General features: G+C 36.7%; 1 pseudogene; it reads left to right on the forward strand.

The window, feature by feature from the left end:
• Positions 1–1,011: 1,011 nt before the first annotated feature.
• LOC131514427 (annexin A11-like) lies at positions 1,012–22,650 on the forward strand (annotated as a pseudogene).
• The last annotated feature ends 1,818 nt before the right edge of the window (positions 22,651–24,468 follow it).

Raw genomic sequence — 24,468 nt, forward strand, 5'->3', positions numbered from 1 at the left:
TACGGGTGAAAAAGTCCTTCAATTTTTACTTGTCTCAGAGACTATTTCTCCTTGACTTTTGAAAGACAATTTCACTGGCTACAAACTAGTTTGGTGAGAGTGTTTCTTTTATCACTTTAAATATTTCACACTACTCTCTTCTTGATTGCTTGGTTTCTAAAGATCAGTAGAATAAAATTCTTATTCTTGCTCCTTTGTAGATCCAGGGTTTCTTTTTTTCCCACTTTTCTCAAGCTAGTCTACACTCAGCCTCCAGCAACCCATCAGTTACAATCTAAAGTGTCTACGGATAGTAACTCCACCTGGAGGCTTCTGTCCCTGGGCTCTGCTCCTATAAGCCGTCATTTTCCGTATCTGTCTGTCTGTCTGTCCAGTTTTTAGGACAGCAGTTGCTCTTTTACGTCAATTCTCTGATGAATCTAGGAAGTCCTGCTGATTTCCGGTTTGTTCAGCTTCGTCTTGGTGTGAGCACAGGAGAGAGGCTCTCTCCAAGCTCCTTATAAGTCAGACCAGAAACTTAAAAACAAATGTAAAACAAAATTATAGAACTTATACATGATAACGAGGAGAAAACTTTAGGTGACCTTGGGTTTGGCAATGAGTTTTTAGGTAGAAACTTTAAACCATAATGCATGGGGAGGGAAAAACAACAACAATAACAAAAAATAAAACTGATGTTAGACTACATTAACGAAAACCACTATTCTACTAAAGACACCATTAACAGAAGGATAACACAAGCTACTGACTTGGACCAAATATTTGCAAAAGAGATATCTGATAAAGCACTTGTATCTGAAAAATACAAATACCTCTTAAAATTCCACAGTAAGCAAACAAATAATCCAATTAGAAAGTGGACAGAGTTTCTGAAAAGAAACCTCATTGCTGAAGATAGGCAGATGGTAAATAAGAATATACAAATATGCTCAATATCACATGTCATTAATGAATTATGGGTTAAAACAAGATACCTGGACACACTGATTAGTATGACTGAACTCCAAAAATATGACAATACCAAATGCTGGAGGGGATGTGGAGCAAAAAAGAACTCTCGTTAATTGCCTAAGAGAAATGAAAAATGGTACAGCCGCCTTGCAAGACAGTTTGGAAGTTTCTTACACAGTTGAGCATAGTCTTACCCAAAGGTTCCTGCAATTGCACCCTTGGGTGTTATTAACCTTAAAAAGTAAAAACTGCCAGTTGTTTTACCGGCAGCAGATGGATTTATTCAGGAAGAAAGGAGAATTGCAATCTGGGACAAACAAGCTGTGGCAAAACCGGTGGGAAACAAAGGAGAGGTACACTTTTTTAAGGAGAAAAGGGGTGACTTGGGAAGGTTGTTATGAACTAAAAGCCCACTGGAGTACATTGGAAGTTCCTAATATGGTGGCTTTTCATTGGCAGAGCCGTTGCCCTTAGGGATGAGGAGAATGTCTCTTCCTCCCGCTGGAATAGTGAAGTAGTTATTTGCGTTCAGGGTGAGGTCCTAGAGCAGTAGGGTGTGAGAACTCCCCCTGCCGAAACATGCCAACCCCATCCTAGTGAGGTTTGCCATCACTAATGTTTGCAGTATTTAGCAAAACAAAAAAACAAAAAAACCAAAAAAAACATGCACACAAATTTTAGAGCAACCTAATGATTGTCGAAAGCTGGAAGCAGCTAAGATATTAGGTGAATTGATAAATACACTGTGGGGCATTCACACACTGGAATACTATCCATCACCATAGAGAAATGAGCTATCAGGTCATGAATAAACATAGAGAAACCTTCGATCATATTGCTAAGTGAAAGAAGGCAGTCTGAGAAGACTAAATACCCCGTGATTCCAATGACATGACATTCTGGAAAAGACAGAACTGTAAAGAAAGTAAAAGAATCAGTTATTACCAGAGATTGTGGGTAGGGAAAAAACAAAAGATAAATAAATCAAAGGCAGAAGAATTTCAGGACAAGAAAGTTATTCTGTATAATACTGTAAGTGGATACGTGACATTACACATTTGGCATAAACCATCGAGTGTCAAAGACAAATAGTAAACCTTAATGTAAACTGTAGAAACTTTAGTTAATACTAGTGTATCAATACTGGTTCATCAACTGCAGCAAATGTACTAAACTTATTCAAAATCTTAATAATAGGGGAAACTGGATGGAAGGAGGAGTAGATGCGAATTCTCTGTACTTGTGTTCAATATTTCCGTAAACCTAAAAATGCTCTAAGCAATCAGATCCATTAATTATAAAGAAAAACACATAAACGCCCTGAGGCCATAAATATTAAGAAGACAATTGTGGTTTTTTTTAATTTTTTTTAACATTTATTTATTTTTCGAGAGACAGAGAGAGACAGAGTATGAGTGGGGAAGGGGCAGAGAGAGAGGGAGACACAGATTCTGAAGCAGGCTTCAGGTTCTGAACTGTCAGCACAGAGCCCAACATGGGGCTCGAACCCACGAACCGGACTGTGAGATCATAACCTGGTGAAGACGGATGCTTAACCGACTGAGTCACTCCGGCGCCCTTAAGAAGACAATTCTTAAGTTTCCTAACCTTGAATCTTCTGACCAGCAGATGTATATCATGAATGAGGTTTAAGACATTGACTAAACCTCTGGATCTGTGTGAAAACTTCATATCTGTGTAATTTAAAATTTGCATGACATTCTCATTATAGACATTGACCCCCAAATTTTGAAACTCACATTAAAGACAAAAATGTTAACATTCATGTTAATTCTGAAGTCTATAATTATTATATCCTTATATTTATTTCTTAAGCTAGTTTTCTCATATGTAAAACATTTTATTCACCAATAATTCATTTTTAAAAGTCTTGGCACAATAATTCAATTATAGAAATTCCTTCCCAAACATTAAGTAACTAATACAGAAAAAAAAAAAAAAAAACACCACCAAACTCTTATCCAAATTTTATACAGTCATGTATTCACCACTGTTTTCTTCTTCAACGCCATTATCAGCTTACATGGCATTTTTTACTTCTTCAGTGATCTTTGTTGAGGTTTATTTTATCTCAGTTTGATTTTTGGTAGACATATTTCCATCTGACCCTTGGTCTTCATTCCTGGAAGAACCCTGGCAGCAACATCACGCTGATTAGGCTAGGAAGTTCGTTTTTGCGCCAGTTGGATGCACCAAAATCTTGACTTCACATTTGCTGTGGCTGTAGTGCAATGAAGATAGATCGTTCAAGCTATTCCTATTAAAAGTTCCGATTAGAGTTACATAATAGTTTGGCCACTGTAAATGTGAAAAAGGCTAAATGAATTACTACACATGAACGCCATCAACTTCATCTTGTTTATATCCAGGCTCCTCTCCAACTCATCAAGGTCATTTTGAATTTTAATCCAGTTCTTAAATGTGCTAATTGTCCTACCAAATTGGTGTCATCAGCAAATTTAATAAAGACACTCTGGTTCATCACCCCAATCATTAATTTTAAAAATGTTTAATAGTAGCAGACTAAGTAATGACCCCTGCAAAACTATACTTAGCACTTAAATTTTCAAAAGATAATACTGTATAATCAATTTCCTGACAAGTTGATGCTTTAACCACAAATTGATGGTGGTTAAAGGCATTGTATATATATCATACATAGTAATGTATAGTGATGTATAATAATGTATATATATATATTTATATATAAGGATATTATATACAGAAAAAATAAGATATCAATTTAGGTTTATATATGTGTCAATGCTAGTGTCAAACATTTTGACCTTAGAGCTTGAAAGTAGGGAATATGTCTATATCACTCCTCCCTGACATTTTGAAACAATATCACTTTTATTTGAAATTCCTGAAATCAAATTGTACCACCTACCATGTTTCCTACTTTCCTTCTTAAGCGACCTCACGTTTACAGCTCCCCATGCCCATCAAAACATTCAGCAGCTTGTGTTTCACCATTGCACCTGCTTTAACTGTCCCAATATCCCATTATTCTTACCTTCCAGAAACCTATGATTGTTCACTTCATCTTTTGCAGACAAAACACGCACATGGTCATACTTCAGAACTTGCCATTAGTTATTGATTAAATATTATGGAAATATACTAATATCTTAAGAAATAAAAAGGGAGGGGCGCCTGGGTGGCGCAGTCGGTTAAGCGTCCGACTTCAGCCAGGTCACGATCTCGCGGTCCGTGGGTTCGAGCCCCGCGTCGGGCTCTGGGCTGATGGCTCGGAGCCTGGAGCCTGTTTCCGATTCTGTGTCTCCCTCTCTCTCTGCCCCTCCCCCGTTCATGCTCTGTCTCTCTCTGTCCCAAAAATAAATAAAAAACGTTGAAAAAAAAATTAAAAAAAAAAAGAAAAAGGGATATATAATTACGAATGTGATAGATATTAAAACAAAACCATAAATCCATGTATACCAATGAATTTGCAAATGCACAAATACGTAAAAATACAAATATTAAAACTGACTCAGGGAGAAGTAGTCTACTTCTATACATTTAATCATTGATGCTGAATCAGTCAAAAACTTCCTCCCACTAAAAATTTAAAAAATAAAAAGATAAACAAAATGCATACACAAAGCGAGCCTCATGATTTTATAGATATGTTCTATAAGATATTCAAGAAAAAGATAATTCAGATGTCATTAAACTTTCTCAAAGAATACAAAAGACAGTCTTGCTTTGATGATTACCTATGAGGCTTTTGTAACATTAATGCCAAAATTACTGGTGACTGTAGAAAAGCTGAAATTAACTCCTAATCTTACTTCTTGAGCATATTTGCAAAAATCCTAAACAATATATTATCAAAACAAACACAATCCAAAGAAGCATTTTCTAATATAAAACAATAAAGTTGAGTAAATTGTAGGCATAGACTGGCTCATTATTAGAAAATATATTAATGTAATTTACCACATTATTGATTGAAAGAGAAACCGCATATGATCATCTCATTAAAAATGTACTTACATAATTCTACAACCGATATTTAGAAATTAAAGGAAAACATGGTTTTACCTTTCACCATATGCATTCCTCGGCCCAGAACTACCATAATTTGAATGACTGGAGATCCATAATAATTATTTAAGAAAATATGAAGTGGCTTCAACTGCACAGTTACTTTGAATTTCACTTTTGAATCCAAAGTAGGAGAACTCATGATTAAGGGATGCTCTGGCAGGTATATGTAACAGGTGTTGACTACTATGCCAATCATTACACAAGGGTTGGCACGTGGATTTTATGTTACCTTTAGACTGGCTCTCAGTCATGTTGATAATAAGCTGAGGATAATACAAATACATACACTTTACCTCTCCTCTACCTCTCATTGAACCATGTTCTATCTCTATCTGATCAAAATTATATATCCACAAACACTAATTTAAAAAAAATAAGCTATACGTCAATAAATGTTCCAGCTTTCTGGATTGCCCAAATGAGAAGCTCTTAAAAGCAGTAAATTGAGTACCTTATCTGCAGTTCTAAAGTGGATGCTATGATAATTTTATTTCTTAAAATGTGAAAAATTCAAAAGTAAAATATGAGCAAGGACCCACAATGAATTAAAGTATTTACCTACTTAATAGCTGCATTTAAGTCAAGGTTCTGGACAAAAATGAGTGAAACACTCAAATTTGGTGTTTTGCGTAACTTGAAGGCGATTTAAAGGGGTTATTTACAGAGACATGAGTTAGTTGTAGAAATCTCAAAAAAGAATATAGCAGCTTGTATGATAACTTGAAGATATTAACAGCTGTGAATCATATCTAATATTAAGCCTGAAGGGTAAAAAAGGCATGGGGTGACTGCCTGAAACAATTGTACTAGAACAATCTAGAGACAGAGAGAGCTGTGAGGAGGGAGGCATCTCTTCTCCGGTGGAAGAGTATATCCATATCTCATTGCCATCCTATGACCATCCATAGACCACTTGTATGGCCTATAAGACCTATACAAGATGGCCTTATAAAGGGCACAGAATATAGCAGAAAGACCTAGAAGGATCACAGAAGATATCTACCACTTCTGAAAAACCCTATTCGATAAAATATATATATATATATATATATATATATATATATATATATATATATATTTATATATGTATGTTTAAATATTTATATTTATATTTTATATATATATATATATATATTACAAATGCTTGGAAAAATAGGAATTGATGAGCATTTCTTAATCGTACACATGCATGTGAGTGTCTGTATGTGTGTGTGTTTGAGCATGTGTGTATAATCAGGGGTATGTCAGATGATATTAACAGTCAACAAGACTTTCTATGCAAATTTAACTTCTGTCCCACTTTTCATTTTTTTTGTATTAAATTAGAAAAATTGAAACTATTCTAGGGGTGAGGACATCTCTGTCATGGTCATCCTTTCCCTGTCACATAGCTTAGTATGTATCTAAAATAGTTCCCCACATCATTATTGTGCATTCGCAGATTGACCCTTGGTACTCATTGCAAAGACTATTAAGGAAAAAGTTGTTTGAGGCTGAACACCAAGGGAATGCCAGTATAGATGATGCATATTGAGAAATAGAGGTCGTTGTAAGAGCTGATTGTAGGGAGGGAAAGGTTAAGATTGCACATGGCTTTGTAGGAATGACAATGATTTGGAACTTTATCCTAAGTATAAGAGAAGCCATTGGATGATTCTGAACTGAGAGGTGACCAAATCTGACACATTTAAAAATGATCCCTTTAGTAATATGTGAAAACTAGACTTATGATAGATATAAAGTGGAAGAAGGGAGATTAGTGAATGGCTATGTCAATATTCTAGGAAAGAGATGGTTGGTGGCTTTAAACAGAGTGGTTATAGCAGACGTGGTGAACAGTGGTCAGATTTGCTCATGGAATAGTATGGAGTTGGAAATATCAAAACAATTACTGATGTTTATATTATATTTGATGCTATTAAACATTTATATGAAAATTGAGTTTAGGAGTAGTAGTTATATCTGGATTTCCTACAAGAGGTTCTGGCTGAAGCTACAAACTATAATTTATCAGCACATACGTGCTGATGAAAGAAGCTAATGAGAGAACTTGGATAGAAACTAGAAGAGCTACTACTGTGCCCAGAAAATCAACAAAAGTTTAAAGTTGGGGAAATTAACAGGATGCACAAGGAATTCTGGGAAGTAACAACCGATAAGGTAAGTCAGTAATTGAAAAAGGAAATAATGTCCTGAAAAATAAGGTAAGAGCAGTTTTTCAGGAAGGATAAAGTGATAGACTTGTCTTACGTACTGGCAACAGGTTAACAAAGCTGTAGACTTAGAATTTTGCTTTTTATAAATGTCAAGGGTGATTTTGTCAAGACACGTTTTGAGGGAGGGTAAGAACAAAAGTTGGACTGCAAAATATTTGAGAAGGCATGAGAGAGAAGAGGAAGCTGAATGGCATATAAATTTAGGTGAAACAAATTTTCCAGGTAAAACTTTCAAAAAGAGGGGCACAGTAAATTAAGCTGTGATTAAAAGAGCTTAAACTGGACTTGTCAGCCATGTTCAAAAGAGCAAAATATGAATATAGCATCTATTTTACAATTATTTTATTGCATTGTTTATAACAAGATAATATATAGATACAGCTCTACCTTAAAGAGACCCATTCTTTTTTATTCTCTTTAGAGAGAGAGAGAGAGAGAGCATGAGCAGGGAAGAGGGGCGGGGGTGGGGGGGAGAGAGATAGAGAAACAGAGAGAGAGAGAGAGAGAGAGAGAGAGAGAGAGAGAGAGAGAATCTTAAGCAAGCTCCATGCTCAGTGCAGGGCTGGATGTGGGGCTCCATCCCAAGACCCTGAGATCATGACCTGAGCCAAAATCAAGAGTCAGATGTTCAACCGACTGAGCCACTCAGGCACCCCTAAAGAGATCCATTCTTTTTTTTATGTTTATTTATATTTTTGAGACAGAGAGAGAAAGAGAGAGAGAGAACCAGCGGGGCAGAGCAGAGAAAGATGGAGATAGAATCTGAAGCGGGCTCCAGGCTCTGAGCTGTCAGCACACAGCCTGACGTGGGGCTCGAACTCACAAGCCGTGAGATCATGACCTGAGCCAAAGTCAGATGCTTAACCTACTGAGCAATCCAGGTGCCCCTAGAGATCCATTCTTGAAAGCTACTCAATGTTATCTTTTTTTTATAGATGATGTATTAATGCTTATATTTTTCAGTCAGACTAATAATATATATAAAATTACTATTTATGAGGAATCCTTCCATTATTTAATCTGAGAAATTGCCTTCACTTCTACATATTTTTTAAAGTACGGGCTTAATCTTTTTTTTTTTTTTTTTTGAAATTTAGCTTGTAACATACTACTTGATACATAAAAGACATTTAATATTGAACTGCAAGTAAATTAATTTTAATATGTTACAGTGTTAGAAAAAAACAATTGCATGGAATCTGATTATTTAATTGAATTTTAGTTGTTTTATAACATAAGTGTTCCTTGAAAAAACTGAGCAGATACCAACAATATACATTCACAGGTAAATAGACCAAGAGTGAGACATACAGGTGTTATACCTTAATACATTTAATGGGGCTACTGTTTAATTCCTAACCCTCATGGTAGTTTATAATACAGACAATTATATTATAACAATGGTTCAGTGTTTTTCATAACCATGTTTTTTCATAGAGAACCACTGATATAAATTAAAAGTCAAGATCATTTGATAATGGGTGCCATTACTATGTCAACATTTTAATGTAATAAATCATAAACTAACTCAAATTTTAAAATTATATTCAATATGAATTATATACACCACTTCCATTTAGCATAATACTGAGATAACTACTTTTTAAACCTTAATATGTGATAGTTACAGATTTATTTTTTTCTATTAATTTCCGCTTGGAAATAAAGAAGGGTGTTTCTAGATATATTTTATCTTCCTCTATCTGTTAAAACCATTTACGATAGATGGCGAATTAGGCACACTAGTTTCTATGGCATTTCTGAAAGGACCAGCTTTCTCATTATTTGACTAACTAGGACTTCACCTATCAACCCCTCCTGGCTATGTATATATACAAATGACTTGTTTTACATTTAATTGTACTCATGGGAATATATTAGTGGTTCTAACTTTAATAACTTCTGATCCCCAATAGGTGACTTTTTCTATTTTATTTGCCCCTTTAATCATATTCAGCGGATATAATTTAATAAAAGAAATAACATGTCTTTTATACTGGTGCTAATGCCTACTATTGTGAGGAAAATCATATTCTTAATTATTTCAATAAATACACAGAAATGTATAAGCATACAAACACATATACAACAAAAATGAGTAATCTTTTCAAACTGAGATGTGCAATTTCATAAATTGTACCTATGTTTATTTTTTTCTTTATGTTACAGACATATAAGTAAGTATATTTTAGCAGCAGCATGATGTAAGTTCAATCTGGTCAAAACCTCCATGCACATACACATACATACACATATATAATTACATACAATTGATGTGACCTCTTTGTTTTCTCATAAGAAAGTATTTTACTGACCAACAAGTACACACATACACACACAAACATAACTGGAGAATCTAACTATATGAAATAACTTTTCTGAATTACAGAATAGAACAATGTTTGTTCTATCAATACAGAGGTTTGGTTTTTTTTAAGTCACATATGTTTATTTCAACATATCCTCCAACAAAGCTATTTGTGGCCTCAGCATTACCCAAGGCAACGATTGTGTTCACCTGCTCCCCTACTCTGTCCCTTCTTCCCAGATGTCTGATTACATCTGGAAAGATACTACTTTTGTTAATGTACAAAAGGAGGGCCACTGGAAGGCAAGGAAGTGAAAAATGGTAACTGCCAAAGTTCTAGTCTTTTCATCCTAGAAAGGTTGCCCGAGCCACTCCTGGCCCTCCTGTTATGATCCTTCATGGTTGCCAGTTAACTTTTCCCAGTGCTCAATCAATATAGAGATTTTTATGATGAAAAATTAAGAACACTATACGAAAGCTTTCTATCAAATATACAAACAAACTAAAAATAATTGTTTTATATTACACAAATACAATATTGGATGAAACATTAATAAAGAATCCCCCCTCCCCTAAAAAAAAGTTGCCGAATGATGTACATAGTGCACAAAAAGTAGGATTTTGAAAACCTATATTAAGGAAATGAGTGAAAATATATTCAGGAATTTGGGGATTTGGTGCCTAAATCCTAAATACTAAATCCTACTACGGTACCTAGTGACGTTACGACTTTTTTTTCCAAGTCGCTTAATTGAAAGTTATTTTTGGTATGATCAAGAAAGAGAACAGGAAGATAAAATTAGAGGAAATTATTCCTTTTCTGATAGTCAACTCCAGGAAAGATGGAGTCAAGCCATAAAAAGAACATAATTCCAGATTTGCATTCCTCTCTTGTGAGGAGAGTCAGTAAGATATTAGTGATAAGGCTGATTTTGGTAAAAGGCCCAAGCTTATTCAAGATAGAGCTAAAATTTCATCACATGATATTTTGTGGAAATTGTAGGTAATGGAAAGATACAGCTTACTGTAATGCATGAAGGAATTAGGTTTCTTAAATTCAGTAAGGATACAGATAATTATCACATTTTATTTATTAAATAAACTCCAAATCTGATGTTATGGCTATTGAAGTGAAAGAGATTACTTATACTCATCCCTCAAGATTTAAAAAGTTATATACAATATACATATAACTACAGAAAATAAAATGTTGCATACAGATGATATGTTTTACATATGAAGAAAACTAAAAATCATCTACAGAAATATAAATAAAATAAGTACATTGGACATTTAAAACTGTTCTCCAGTTCCATTTTGTAGTATTTTTTAAATAGTAAAATTAATTTATTCCATATTATAGTGCTGGCATTAAACTTTTTAATTGTAATGTTTCTGACATTAAACTTTTGGTTGCAGAAGCATCCATTTCTAGACATCCATCTTGAATGAACATATTGCCAGCTGTATGACACAGCTACTAACATAAAACTAGATCAGGAATCAGGCTGATAACAAAGTTATCACTTTATTTATCAAGTTGTTTATCACCACTGCCAATAAAGTTCCCCTTTTCAAGAGCCCTGGATAACCTAGATAATTGAACTCTTGAATGACTTTGCATTTCCCTTCCTACTCCTTAACTTCAGTTATCGCTTGTATGCTTTAAATTTGCCAATAAAGAGTGAACCTATTAAACCCTAGGCACTCCCCTCTCTGGCCCTAATAAAGGCAGAGCCCCAGTCCTTGTTACCTCCCTCCCTCTCTCTACCTTTAGACCTCACTGTGTGGCCCTAAAGTGTGCTGTGTACCCTCTAGGACTTGTGACTACTAAGGGTTGTTCTTCAAAATCACCCGATGGTTTTGCTGAGGTACATCGCTCAATCATAATAAAAACCACAAGGACAAGCCATCCACGACATCAATGCCATGGTGGTGGGAGAATGTCTGTGGGGCTTTCTGTGATTAAAAAGGGCCTAGGTGAGTGCACTTAGGCATTTCTAGTCAAAAATATCCATATCAGTAGTCTGGGAGCCACATAACACACATATATAGGAAAATACATTTTTAATGCATCTCTGGGATCAGAAGCAGGAATGTATGGAGGTCAACAAGCAAATGAAAGATGTCCAATATCACAAATCCTTAGATAAATGCAAATCAAAATCAAATGATACATCATTGCATAACCATTAAGATGGCTACTATCAAAAATACAACTAGAAAATAATGTGTTGTTAAAAATGTGGAAAAATTGGAAACGTTATGCACTCTTGGTGGGGATGCAAAATGGTGTAGCCATTATGTAAAAACCATATGACAATGACTCAAAAAATTAAAAAATATAAGTATTACATATTCCAGCAATTCCACTTTTGGGTATATTTCTGAAAGAATGGAAACAGAATCTCAAAGAGATATTTGCCCAACCCTGTTCAATAGCAGCACTATTTATAATAGTCAAAATATGAAGCCAAACAAATGTCTTTCAATGGGTCAATGAATAAATAAAACGTGGTATACACATATAATGGAATATTATTCAGCCATAAAAAGGAAGGCAGTTCTGAAACATGCTGCATGAATGAATCTTGAGGAAATTATGTTTAATGAAATATGTCATTCAGAAAAGAAAATAAAAATTGTATGATTCCACTTATACAAGATACCTAGGGTATTCAAGTTCATTGAGACATTTCCCCCAGAGGGAGGGGGAAATGGGGAGTTGTTCAATCAGTATCGAGTGTCAGTTGTGCAAGATGATAAAGTTCTACAGATTTGTTTCACAGCAACGTGAATATTTAACACTACTGAACTGAATGATTAAAATGATTAAGATGGTAAATTTTGTGCTATGTTTGATTTACCAATATTTAAGAGAGAAAGAGAGATAAAGGAGGAAAGAAGAAAAGATAGAAATGGAAGGAAGGAGGAGAAGAAAGAAAAGAAAGAAAGAAAGAAAGAAAGAGGGAGAGAAAAAGAGAGAAAGGGAAAGAGAAGAAGGAAGGAAGGAAGGAAGGAAGGAAGGAAGGAAGGAAGGAAGGAAGGAAGGAAGGAAGGAAAGTAGGAGGTAGGAAGGAAGAGAGGGAGGGGAGCCTACAGTAGTGAATAGACATAAAATCATGACTATTGATTTTAGGCTTTAAATGCACAATGGGATAGGAACTATATGTCAGGATATTTGGGGCATATTGAATAGTGCTCAGTATATAAAGACAATAGTCTAGAAAGGGTGATCCCTTTAGAAAAAGTAAACCAAACACAAAAATTAAATTACATTATTTTTTAAAATATAGTATGATTTATAGGTATTCATAGGCTCACACTTTCGTTTGAAAGACACAAAATATTTACAGAATGTAAGTTATTTTTTTATAATTTTATGTGAAAATACTGCAATGTATAAAATTATAATTTTGTATACAGAGAATCAAGTTTTTAAATGTTCACGTAATTGTCCTTTTTTACAAGAATATACCCCCATTGAAATGTTGAATTTTATATAGACATTAGCTATTGCTAACTTTTAATATTTTTAAAAATCAAAGCATTAAAAATATTTCTATTATTTGTTATTGTTATGCATTATTGAGATAATCTATTTAGAACAGAAAAACATGGTTACAAGAAAGATTATATATCACTGTTTCTTATGCTTAAATATGAACTGCTTCCATTATTCCTGTTCTATTTTTTTGACTTTATAAAAATACATGTGTTCTGAGGAAACTTACATAAATAAAATATTGACTTTTTTGCAAATTTAGAAAATAATATGAATGAATCATAATAAAAAGTCCTCTATATTCTGTTAAAGCATTATTCATATTTGGGGATTGAATGAATGTTGGGTGTGATTATTTTATAAAATGCTCTGCAAGGTTACATGTTAAGTCTTGGAAATTTAAGAATATTTCTACTTTATAATTAAACACTTCAAAGTGGTAGGAAATCACTAAAGAAAGCAACTTATCCTTTTTTTTAAATTAAATTAAATTTAATTACTATTTTTTTTATATATGTATATAGTTTATTGTCAAGTTAGCTAACTTACAGCGTATACAGTGTGCTCTTGGCTTCGAGAGTAGATTCCCATGATTCATCGCTTACATACAACACCCAGTGCTCATCCCAGCAAGTGCCCTCCTCCAATGCCCATCACCCATTTACCCCCTTCCCTACCACCCCATCAACCCTCAGCTTGGTCTCTGTATTTAGAGTCTCTTATGGTTTGCCTCCCTCTCAGTTTGAAACTATTTTTCCCCTTCCCTTTCCCCATGGTCTTCTGTTAAGTTTTTCGTGTCACATATGAGTGAAAGCATATGATATCTATCTTTCTCTGTCTGACCGAAACAAGGACGCTGCTTCCCCTCTCCCACTCCATCTGCCCTGACAAATTCCACAAAGTAAAACGATGAAGGCACAAAAAAGGAAACGTTTCGGGTCATGTCTTCACAAAATGTGGCATATCGTTTCACTGATGTGCAAACAGCAATATCAAATTCCATTCATGCCAAAGTGGCCTTTTTAAATAATTTTAAACAATATGCTTCTAATCCTTTTAAATGGCACATTTCATTTAATAACTGCCTGGAATACTTCTCTCTTAGTTACTAAAACTCCAAAAAACAAAGACTTTTTTTTTTCTCATCCTCATTAGAATATCTCATATGTAAGATTTTTGATTGATTCATTTTTGCTTTTGTTTATACTTTTTGCACAAAGTTTCTGTTATCAAACTTATTTTCTCTTAGTTTCAAGTAATTTTACTGTATTTTTCAATTGTAAGATTCCTCGAAATAATAGAAGAGGTAGAATTTCCCCTAGGACTGAAAGACTATCAAAGTAGGGCCTCTAGTTCAGTTAGTTCAGTTAGGAAGCATTGTACAAAATTTAGTTTAAAATGTCTGAGGTGTCTGAAGCTTTATCTGCTATTTGCACATGTGGTATCTATGCAAATTTCTCTGAGCAGATGTTGAGAAAGTAGCAACATTCTTTTCAATAGGATCATTCAGAAGTTCAGTCTGGTCTTTGTAAATATAATCCAACATAAATGATGCATAGAGTCCTAGCTCTGTCCCTTATGTGCTGCAGTCAGATCAAACAGCCCTTGGGACAAGACATCTGGAAGTATGTGCCATTGTATTTGACTAATCTTCCTCCTAGATTCCACCGTAAATTTGCCATGTATTCCAAGAAATTCAGCAGAGCGTGCACACACACACAAACCCAGAGCTAGAATGAAGAATACCTTATATTGTAATATTGTGTATGTCATGTTATTATGTTATGGCATATTATATACAATAAACAAATCTATATTTACATATATTTTAATGTATGGTGATATACTTCTGTTTGGTCAATTGCACATACATGTATAGTTTAGATATGACACTAATTTTCTATTTTATATAATTTCCTATTCAGACCATAAAGTAAAATATTTACTGTGGAATTCTAACATATGAGCCATGTTAGCAAATGTTTATAATATTGAAAAGTAAGGGGCACCTGGGTGTCTCCATTAGTAGAGTATCTGACTCTTGATTTTGGTTCAGGTCATGATCTCAGGGTCATGGGATTGAGCCCTGCATCAGGCTCCATGGTGTACATGGGATCCTGCCTGAGATTTCTCTCTCTCTCTCTCTCTCTCTCTCTCTCTTCCCCTCTGTCCATCTCCCCCACTATCTCTCTGTAAAGTAAAATTAAAAAAAAATTCAAATATTGAAAGCTATTTATCAAATTCACAAAATGACAAGAATTTCTGTTGCTATATTTTAGATGCTTGATTTTTTTTTATTTTTTCCTTTAAATTTTATAAAGCTTCATCTGTCAATCAGAAATAGCAATTAAATGTATCCTTACATAGATATATTTGGATAGATGTTACCAGTGTTCACTACTATTGTGTTCCTTTCAATTTGGATGATGTATGGGGGTTTACTTCCCAACATCATTTTAGTTAGCAGAACTGCTATGGATAGAATGTTTATGTCCCTCCAAAATTCATATGTTGAAATCTTAACTCAGTGGGATGGTATTAGAAAGTGGGGACTCTGGGAAGTAGTTAGGTCATGAGAGTGGAGCTCTTAGGAATAGGATTAGTGTCCTTATAAGAATCAAAGGAACTCTTCCCTTATGTCTTTGGAGAGGTTAAGAGCAAGGGAAGCAATCACTGAGGCTGGCAGTGTTTTAATGTAATGCTGTGAACAAAATATTTACTAATTTTGTTGTCTGATCAAGTTGCAAGAATCATATAGAACTACTAAAACTAAAACTTTAGAGATAAATTCTGGAAAACAGAAGTTGAGATGGAAAAAATGCTGGTTGCTATTGGCTGCATCTGACAAAATATTACAAGAAAGAGATGACCTCGGGGTGGGGGGGAATGGTACAATTTGCAAACAGAAAGCAAAGGAAGTAAAGACAGGTTACACAGGTGACTACTTTTAGTCTCCATAAGATAAAAGGTTTAAGTGAGGTTTGAATGAAAAATACTTCAGGGGCGCCTGGGAGACTCAGTCGGTTAAGCATCTAACTTCAGCTCAGGTCATGATCTCATGTTTGGTGAGTTCAAGCCCCACGTCCAGCTCTGTGCTGACAGCTCAGAGCCTGGAGTCTTCTTCAGATTCTGTCTCTCCCTTTCTCTGCCCCTCTTCTGTTCACTCTCTGTCTCTGTCTCTCTCAAAAGTAAATGAATATAAAAAAAAAAATTCTTCAGTCTAGTATACGCCTAAATTGCAAGGATTATTAGTCCAAGGACTGGTGCTAAATGAAATTGCTTGAATAAAAATACTTATGACAAAGTTTAGGTCAAGGGTATTATATTAGTTTCCTAAGGCTGTCATAACAAAATACTGCAAAGTGGCTTAAAACAAAGAATTTATTCTCCTACAGTTCTAGAGGCTAGAAGTCCAAAATCAACAAAGTATCAACAAGTTTAGTGCCTTCTGGAAGCTCTGGGGGATACCATGTTCCATGCTTGTCTCTCAGTTCGCAGGAGGATGACAATCCTTATCAAGTAGATTCGAAACTCCAATCTTTGCCTCTGTTTTCACATGCCATTATCTCTGTGTGTCTCTGGTCTCTTCTTCTAAGACCATCAGCGATTAGATTTTGGGCAAGTCCTGAACCTTAAGACCTCTTTTTGACTTACATCTTAATTCTATCTGCAATGACTCTATTTCCAATTGAAATCACACATTGATAATTATGAATTGAGCATACATTTTGGGGAGCGAGATTCAATCCACAACAGTGTATTATCTTCACATTGAAGCCCTATAGGCTCCAAGCAATTGCCATGAAGTTGAGAGAAAGCAATATGGGTTAAAAAGATGAGTAAATTGAGCTCATAATGATATCTAATACAGACTTTAGATGTGGCCATTGTGTGTGGAACTGACTGGAAGCAAACGAATAGAACCCAACTAAGTTTTATTTATTTATTTTGTTTTTAAGACAAATGTTGTGGCAGATTAATTAAAAATACACTTTTATTTTCCTTATAAATTATTGGCCCTAGCAATTATAAGTCATGTAATCTTAGGTAGTTTAATTACTCTCCTATACTTCAGTCTTTGTGTCTTCAAAGTGAAAATAATCATAACGTATAACTCATATAGATTTTGAGGGCACTAAAAGCATTTAGAAATCTGAAGGAAGCCCTTAGAATAGTTCTTGACAAACAGTAAGATTTCAATAGATGCTGGCCATCCTTATTGTAGTATATTTATGACAAATTCCATCTGTAATTCTGTCTACACCTTTAAAAGTGAAGGTGAACAGGATGTGTTATGACAAACATATCTGACATACCAGAAGCTCATCATATTGAAGTTGATTTCTCACAAAAAAATCTGTGTTACATCCAAACATTTGGAGGCCATATTTATGGTAGGCATTGGAAATACACCATCCTTGGAAGCTGCATTCTTTTCTCAGTCCTCTTAGAATCCTGAGCATTTACATCTCATGGTTTTCATGGAGAAACAAGTGTAGTAGTCAGTTACTGCTTTGTAACAAATAACACTAATTATTTGTGGGGTAAAACAATTATTTTGCCTAGGATTCTGTTGCTTGGCAATTTAATCTGGGATTAGTTTAATCTATTTTCCTGATGTTGGCTAATTTGAGCTGAGAGTCCTCAAGCTTCTACAGTGTTTCAGATGGGTTGGCAAAGGGATAACCGGTTTTGGTTGATCTCAGCTACAATTCCTCTTCTCTGCTCCATGCCTCTCTTAGGCTGGCCTGAGCATATTCCATTGCAAAACCAGATTCAATCACATTTCTGTTACTAAAGAGGAATTCAGTGAATGAGGAAGTAGACACCACCTATGGATTGGAAAGACTGGAAAGTCACATCTAACTTCCAAAGTTAGCAGTAACAAAGACCCTAACTAGTAACAAAAATAGGCATTGCTTGAACCAGAAAACAAATCGGGAAAATTCTGATAGCTAATAGCTAATAGAATAGCTAATAGAATAGATGAAGCCAATAGAATAAATGAAGATATTTTAGAATTAAGAATGATAATTGTTTGCGGTCCTTTATATATGGCTCTAAAATTCATCCTGCCTTCTTGTTCTTAAATATCTTATTTGTTTTGTGTTATTGCTTTAATAAATTATCAGAAAATTCTTGTGTTAAAAATAATGCAAATGTATTACTTTATAACATTGGAATTTAGAACGTTTAAGATCAAGGTATTGGCAAAGTTACTTCCCTTCTAGATTCTCTGGGGGAAGAATCAATCTTCTTGTTTTATGCGGTTTTTAGAAGCCGCCCACATTCCCTGGCTCATGCCCCTTATCATCCACCTCTGCTTCTTCTCTTTTTCTCACTCCTACCCTCACGACTTCCCCTTAGGATTACGCTGGGCCTACTCCAATAATCTAGAATAATCTCTCCATTGCAAAGTCTTAGTTTAATTAGATATGCCATGTCCCGTTAGCCACTTTAGGGAATATAACCACAGGTTTCAAAGACCAGGGTGCAAATTTTGGAGGCGGGGGGGGGGGGGGGGGCGCAGGGGGTATTGGGTAGTAATATTCTACTTACTAAAAATACTACATCATTGGGTCTTTAGACAAACAGGCTGAGGTGCAGATAGCCTTAAATAGCTGAACATATTCTATTTATGGTTCTTAGACGCTTCTAGTACCTTTGTGCTATGCTAGTGTTACATATGTGCACAAACTGAAAGAAGTCTTATACGGGTAAATTTTTTTTAAATGGTAAAGTCCATCACTTGCTTTTGCCTTATACATTTCTAGTTATTTTTATGGAAATGTTAATTTTATTTTTTTCCGGCTTCACTGAAATGTAATTGATATATGGTGGTGTGCAAGTTTTTGTTATACAATGTGTTGATTTGATATACTCATATATTAAAATGAGTACCACCATAACATTAGCTAACACCTGCATCATATGGCATAATTACCATTTAACGTGGTGAGAATATTGAAGATCTACTTTTTTAGCAACTTTCAAGTATATACTACAGTGCTATTAACTGTAATCATTACGTTGTGCATTAGATTCCTGGAGAAAATTCCAATTTTAATCATTTTAATATTCAAAATAGAAAATGGTGTTACAAAATTGAAAAACATCATTTAAAGATGGAAATAAAATATTGAATATATTCTACACATTTCCTTAACCCCATTTGAAAAATCCCATACTAGGAAAAGATAAAATATATTGCTTAATTGTGGTGTTCTCAAAAAATGCTATTACCTTTTAGAGAGAACTCTTAGGAATGCGTGCTTTAAATTTGCCTTCACTGTTTCAATCTTGATTATAGAAAATAAGATTATGTGATGAATAACTTTTGAGGTTAAAAATAATTTTTAAAACTTTTGATAACTTTTCCTTCATATAAATTCTCCAAGGCATTTAGAAATAAAAGAGAAAAGTTTAGTAAGTCTTTGTCAAATCACTGTATGTTTCCTATCACCTGATTATAAGACACTCATGGATTTCAAAGTTTTTGTTTCTCTAGTTTTTTTTCCAGATTAAGAGTTATCAGTACTACCATGTGGTTAATCTAAGACAAAAATGAGCTAAATTTTCTGTGATGTGTTAATAAAAGTCACTCTGAAACATGAATTGTGCAGACTAAGGGTTTATTCATCTGGTAGGAAGAAAATAAAAGCTTTTTCTTTCTTGTTTTTCTTAACTCTAAATCGTGTTTTACATCAGGTAACATCTGAGGCTACAGAGAAAAAACAACAGGTTGGTGCACTTTCTAAATACAGGAATTGTTTTTTGTTTTGTTTTTAAATGCCAACTTCATATATGCGCAGTAAGAGTTATATGTATTAATACAGTGAAACATTTCATCTAATGAACAGTTTCACCTTTTTCATAGCTGCCCTTTATCTAGCACACTCTACCCTGTGGGAATTGGGCCAATTGTTTCTAAATTTTTTTTTTAATTTTTTAAAATGTTTTCTTTCTTTCTTTCTTTCTTTCTTTCTTTCTTTCTTTCTTTCTTTGAGACAGAGAGAGACAGAGCATGAGCAGGGGAGGGGCAGAGAGAGAGGGAGACACAGAAACCGAAGCAGGCTCCAGGCTCCGAGCTGTCAGCACAGAGCCCGTGGCGGGGCTCGAACACACAAACCGCGAGATCATGACCTGAGCGGAAGTCGGACGCTTAACCGACTGAGCCACACAGGCACCCCTTCTTTTTTTTTTTTTAATATTTTTAAATTATTTTTAATTTTTTATTTATTTTTTATTTTTTTGTTTTTATTTTTTTTATTTTACAATTGTCTTTTAATGTAGGTAACACATGTGACATTTTTCATTGCCCATGTTGCCTTCATTTTAACTTTTCCTTGAAAAAGGACATATGTAAATCCTAACATATATATTGCATTAAATATGAAATATACTATCAACAGAATCTACTCTCACTATTCAACTATCATTGCGTTGCCCATCTTACTTTCTAGAAAAATCAAATATAAACTTTGCTAAGAAGGGTGAGTTTCCTGAATCATTATCATCTAATATGTCAGTGAAGGGATGAAAAATGGGACTGGTCACTGCGGTATACTCTTCTCTTTTAGTGGGTAAGATCTTTTAGCCAAATTTAGGTCATGATTTGCAAGTAAATATTCTATTTCTCATGGAATCAAGGGGGGAAATGTAAACTTCCTTGCTCTGATTTGAGGGCCCCAGCTGGACCCAGCTGCATGCAGGCAGACCCAAGATGGTGTGCCTGGGATGCCTGCAGAGAGAGCTGCTCCAGCTCGAGTCCTGTTCACCTCTCGCCGCCCCTTGTGCCCATCGCCTGTGGCCGGATCTGTGAATGATGCAGGGTATCATCTGCGGGCAGGGGGCTACCCCTCCATCTGCACCAGGTGGTGGTGACTGAGGAGGTGATAGCCACCCCCCCACACATACACACATGCCCCCCATCAGGCTGGATAATGGGGCAAACTATGCAGGGCAATTCAACCAGAACTACCAACATGTCAGGAACATTCAGAGGAACCAAAGTGCCCAGCTTGTACTCTGAGAGCCTCTAGTATTCCCTGGGGGTTTTAGGTAGCCCTCTTCATCCAGCAGCCCGTTCCTCCATGTGGATGTACCTGTACCTTGGAGGAAACCCACACTCAGAGTCCCCAGTGTCAGGCCAGCCTATGTTGTCCCCTGGACAACTGTCAATGCCACCTCTTGGACGGCAACAACAGCTGCCCAAGATACCTGCGCCTCCACTGTGCCTCAAGCACACTCTGAAAACCAAGGCACCATCACATATGCTCCTGTCTTTCACCCCCTAAGAGATGATGAGGTCCTGTGGGAGGCTGGGAAAGGCTGCCGGCTTGAGGAGCCGGCCTTCACAGGCTGCCCGGAGCGTTGCTCCAACAAGTGATGGCAGAAGGTCTTCCAGTCCTTCCCAATGGCCCCAAGATTGGATCAAAGATCTGAAATCTGAACTGTCAGGAAACTTGGCGAAGGCAGCTTGGCTCTGATGAAAACCCCATCGTCTTTGAGGTTTGTGAGGGAAGGGAAGCCATCGAAAAGGCCCACGCCACCGGAGCCTGCCCGATTGAAATCCGCACATCCCGTGGCAGTGAGCACACCCGGGAAGTGAGCGGAGCCCACAGAACAGAATTGAAAACGACCTTGGAGGAGGCTATTCCAGACAAGTCAGGACACCTCCAGAGGCCCCTCATCACTCTCTGCCAGGAAAACCGGGACATAAGGGCTACAGTGGGCATGCCATGCACCCAGAGACATGCGGAGCAGGTGTAAGTGGCTGGGGAGAGCCGCCTGGGGACACAGGAGTCCAAATCAGCACAGTTCTGTGCTTGCAGAGCCAGGCCCACCTGGTATCGTTTTCAATGAATATCAGGAGAGGGCAGGTGCGGACACTAAGAGCATCTGCAGGGAGATGTCTGGGAACCCGGAGCAAGCAACCCTGGTGGTGGGGAAATGTCTCGGGAATACGCCAGCCTGTTCTTGCTGAAAGGCCTGTGGGAAATCAAATAGCTCTGTCCTGGGTTAGGAGATTATAGGGAACGCATTGCAAAGCAGAGCACTGCTTTCTGGCCTTGCTGAAAACAGCGGCCATGCTTTGCTTATCTAGTTAATGTACATCGAGGGGCACTCACTTCTGGTTAATGTATATCTAGGGGTTAGGTCCTGCCTGTGCTCATAAATCCCTTAGACCATGTTATCTCATGGAATATTTTACCCTGTCTTGTTTCTCTGCACGTTTTCTATATATTCTTATCGGCACGTGGCTCACTGAGTATCGTGCAAGACTTCCCTGAGCCTCCCTCTCACCTCTCTTGACTTGCACAGAGTCTTGAGTAATCCTTTCTGCCATCCTGGGCTTTACTGGACAAAGCCGAAAGCCGAACCCACACATGCCCAACAAGGCCATGAGGGGAGCAAGAACAAAAGACTGGGCCCTGAATGGCATCCTGGAGTCTTGCAGGGAGATCGACCACTCATCAGACATCAGATTGGAGAATAAGCGGCTGTATGGCAAGTTGCTCCTCCACGGCATTTTAGGAGACACTTCAGGGGATTACTGGAATATTCTGCTGAAGATCCGTGGTGGCAATGACTAAGCAGTGACCGGTGACTCGCTTCTATTCACCTGCTGGTAACAACCAGACCAGGAAAAGGCCAAAAAGATGTCTATGTGTTTCCCCAAAATCCACAGAATAGCCCTTGAGATGTCCCAGTGCAGATCATCCATTGAGCCATGGCTCTCCCCTCCTCCTGCCCCTCCTGATCCTATACACTGCTGGTGCTGAAGGACCCGGATCAGTCCCAAACTCTCTCAGGATGCCTTTTCCTCCCCAGGCCTCACAGCCTCTTGCTGCTAAAGTAGATGTTTAATTTACTCACTCATGCAGTCATTACCCTTTGGTTACGGCTGAGACACTTGGTTTTATTTTGGGCGTATAATTTTATATTTTATTTGGACACACACACACTCACATGTAACTGCTAGTCAGATGCATATAAGTCTCTTTACTGCAGACTCATTTTGGGTGAGAGAGGTTGGGTGTGGGAGCACCACGTCCTGAAGGAATAGTAAAAGGGAAGACCTTTAAGGGTTATCTTTGCATTTCTGGTGAGTATGTGTCATGAGCTTTGTTATTGTCATGTTCACTCCTTTCGAGAAAATAAAAGACAAAGAAAAGTTCAGAAAGTCATCTATTCCTTCTTCCATGAAAAACCAAGAGAACACAGTAATTTGTGTAATTTTGAGTGTTCCTTAAACATGAATGTCTATAGCCAAAAGCTGTTTTATAATTAAAGTCAGTCAGGTCTGGAGTGTTGGGGGCGGGGGACAGGTAAAACATATAATACATATGAAAATTTTATATTTTTAATTTAAAATATTTATGTATATAAATCAGTACTCATGTTTATTTAAAAAAACACACACAAAATAAATGGATCCGTATCAGACACCTTAGAATAGTGGTCATTGTACAGTAGATAACTAGAAGAGAGGAATAGACTGTTCTCAGCCCCTGCTGCACCAAGGTCACTCTCTAAAGCCAGAGCCACCACTAGCTCGCCAAGGCTTCAGGTGAAGGAGAAGCTGGGTGAATAAGGAGGTGTCTACACCATGCATGGCTCCTGCAAAGCTGACTGCCCACAAATCCACCGGTGGTAAGCCTCCAAGAAACAACTGGCTACTAAGACCACTTGCAAGAGTGCGCCCTCTACTGGAGGGGTGAAGAAACCTCATCATTATAGGCCTGGTACTGGGAGGCTCTGGAAATTAGACGTTATCAGAAGTCCCCCTGAACTTCTGCACTTCTAGGGTTCAGCTATTGGTGCATTCCAGGAGGCAAGTGAAGCCTATCTGGTGGGCCTTTTTGAGGACCCCAGCCTGTGTGCTAAGCATGCGAAATGTTACCAGTTGTGCTGAAAGCCATCCAGCTAGCACACTGCACGTGTAGAGAACGTGCTGAAGAATCCACTATGATGGAAAACATTTTATTCTTTTTTTAAATTTTTTCCACTTATTTATTTTTGAAAGAGAGAGACAGAGCACAAGTGGGGGAGGAGCAGAGAGAGAATGAGATACGGAATCCGAAGCAGGCTCTGGGCTCCAAGATGTCAGCACTGAGCCCGACGTGGGGCTTGAACGGACAAACCGTGAGATCGTGACCCGAGCCGAAGTCCAATGCTTAACCGACTGAGCCACCCAGGTGCCCCAACATATTATTCTTTAAAAAAAAAATTTCTCTTCTTGTTCTTGGTAGTTCTGAACATTAGGTATTTCCCCCCATAGGGTCAAAATGCACCTAAGTATATGATTGCAAGTAGAAAAATAGGGCACAGAAATTGGCAGTTTTTCCATTTTTATTTGTATGTGATTTTTTAATGTAAGTGCGGGGTCATAAAGCATTAATGCAAGTCAA

Source organism: Neofelis nebulosa, chromosome 1, assembly GCF_028018385.1.
Source record: "Neofelis nebulosa isolate mNeoNeb1 chromosome 1, mNeoNeb1.pri, whole genome shotgun sequence".
NCBI lineage: Eukaryota > Metazoa > Chordata > Mammalia > Carnivora > Felidae > Neofelis > Neofelis nebulosa.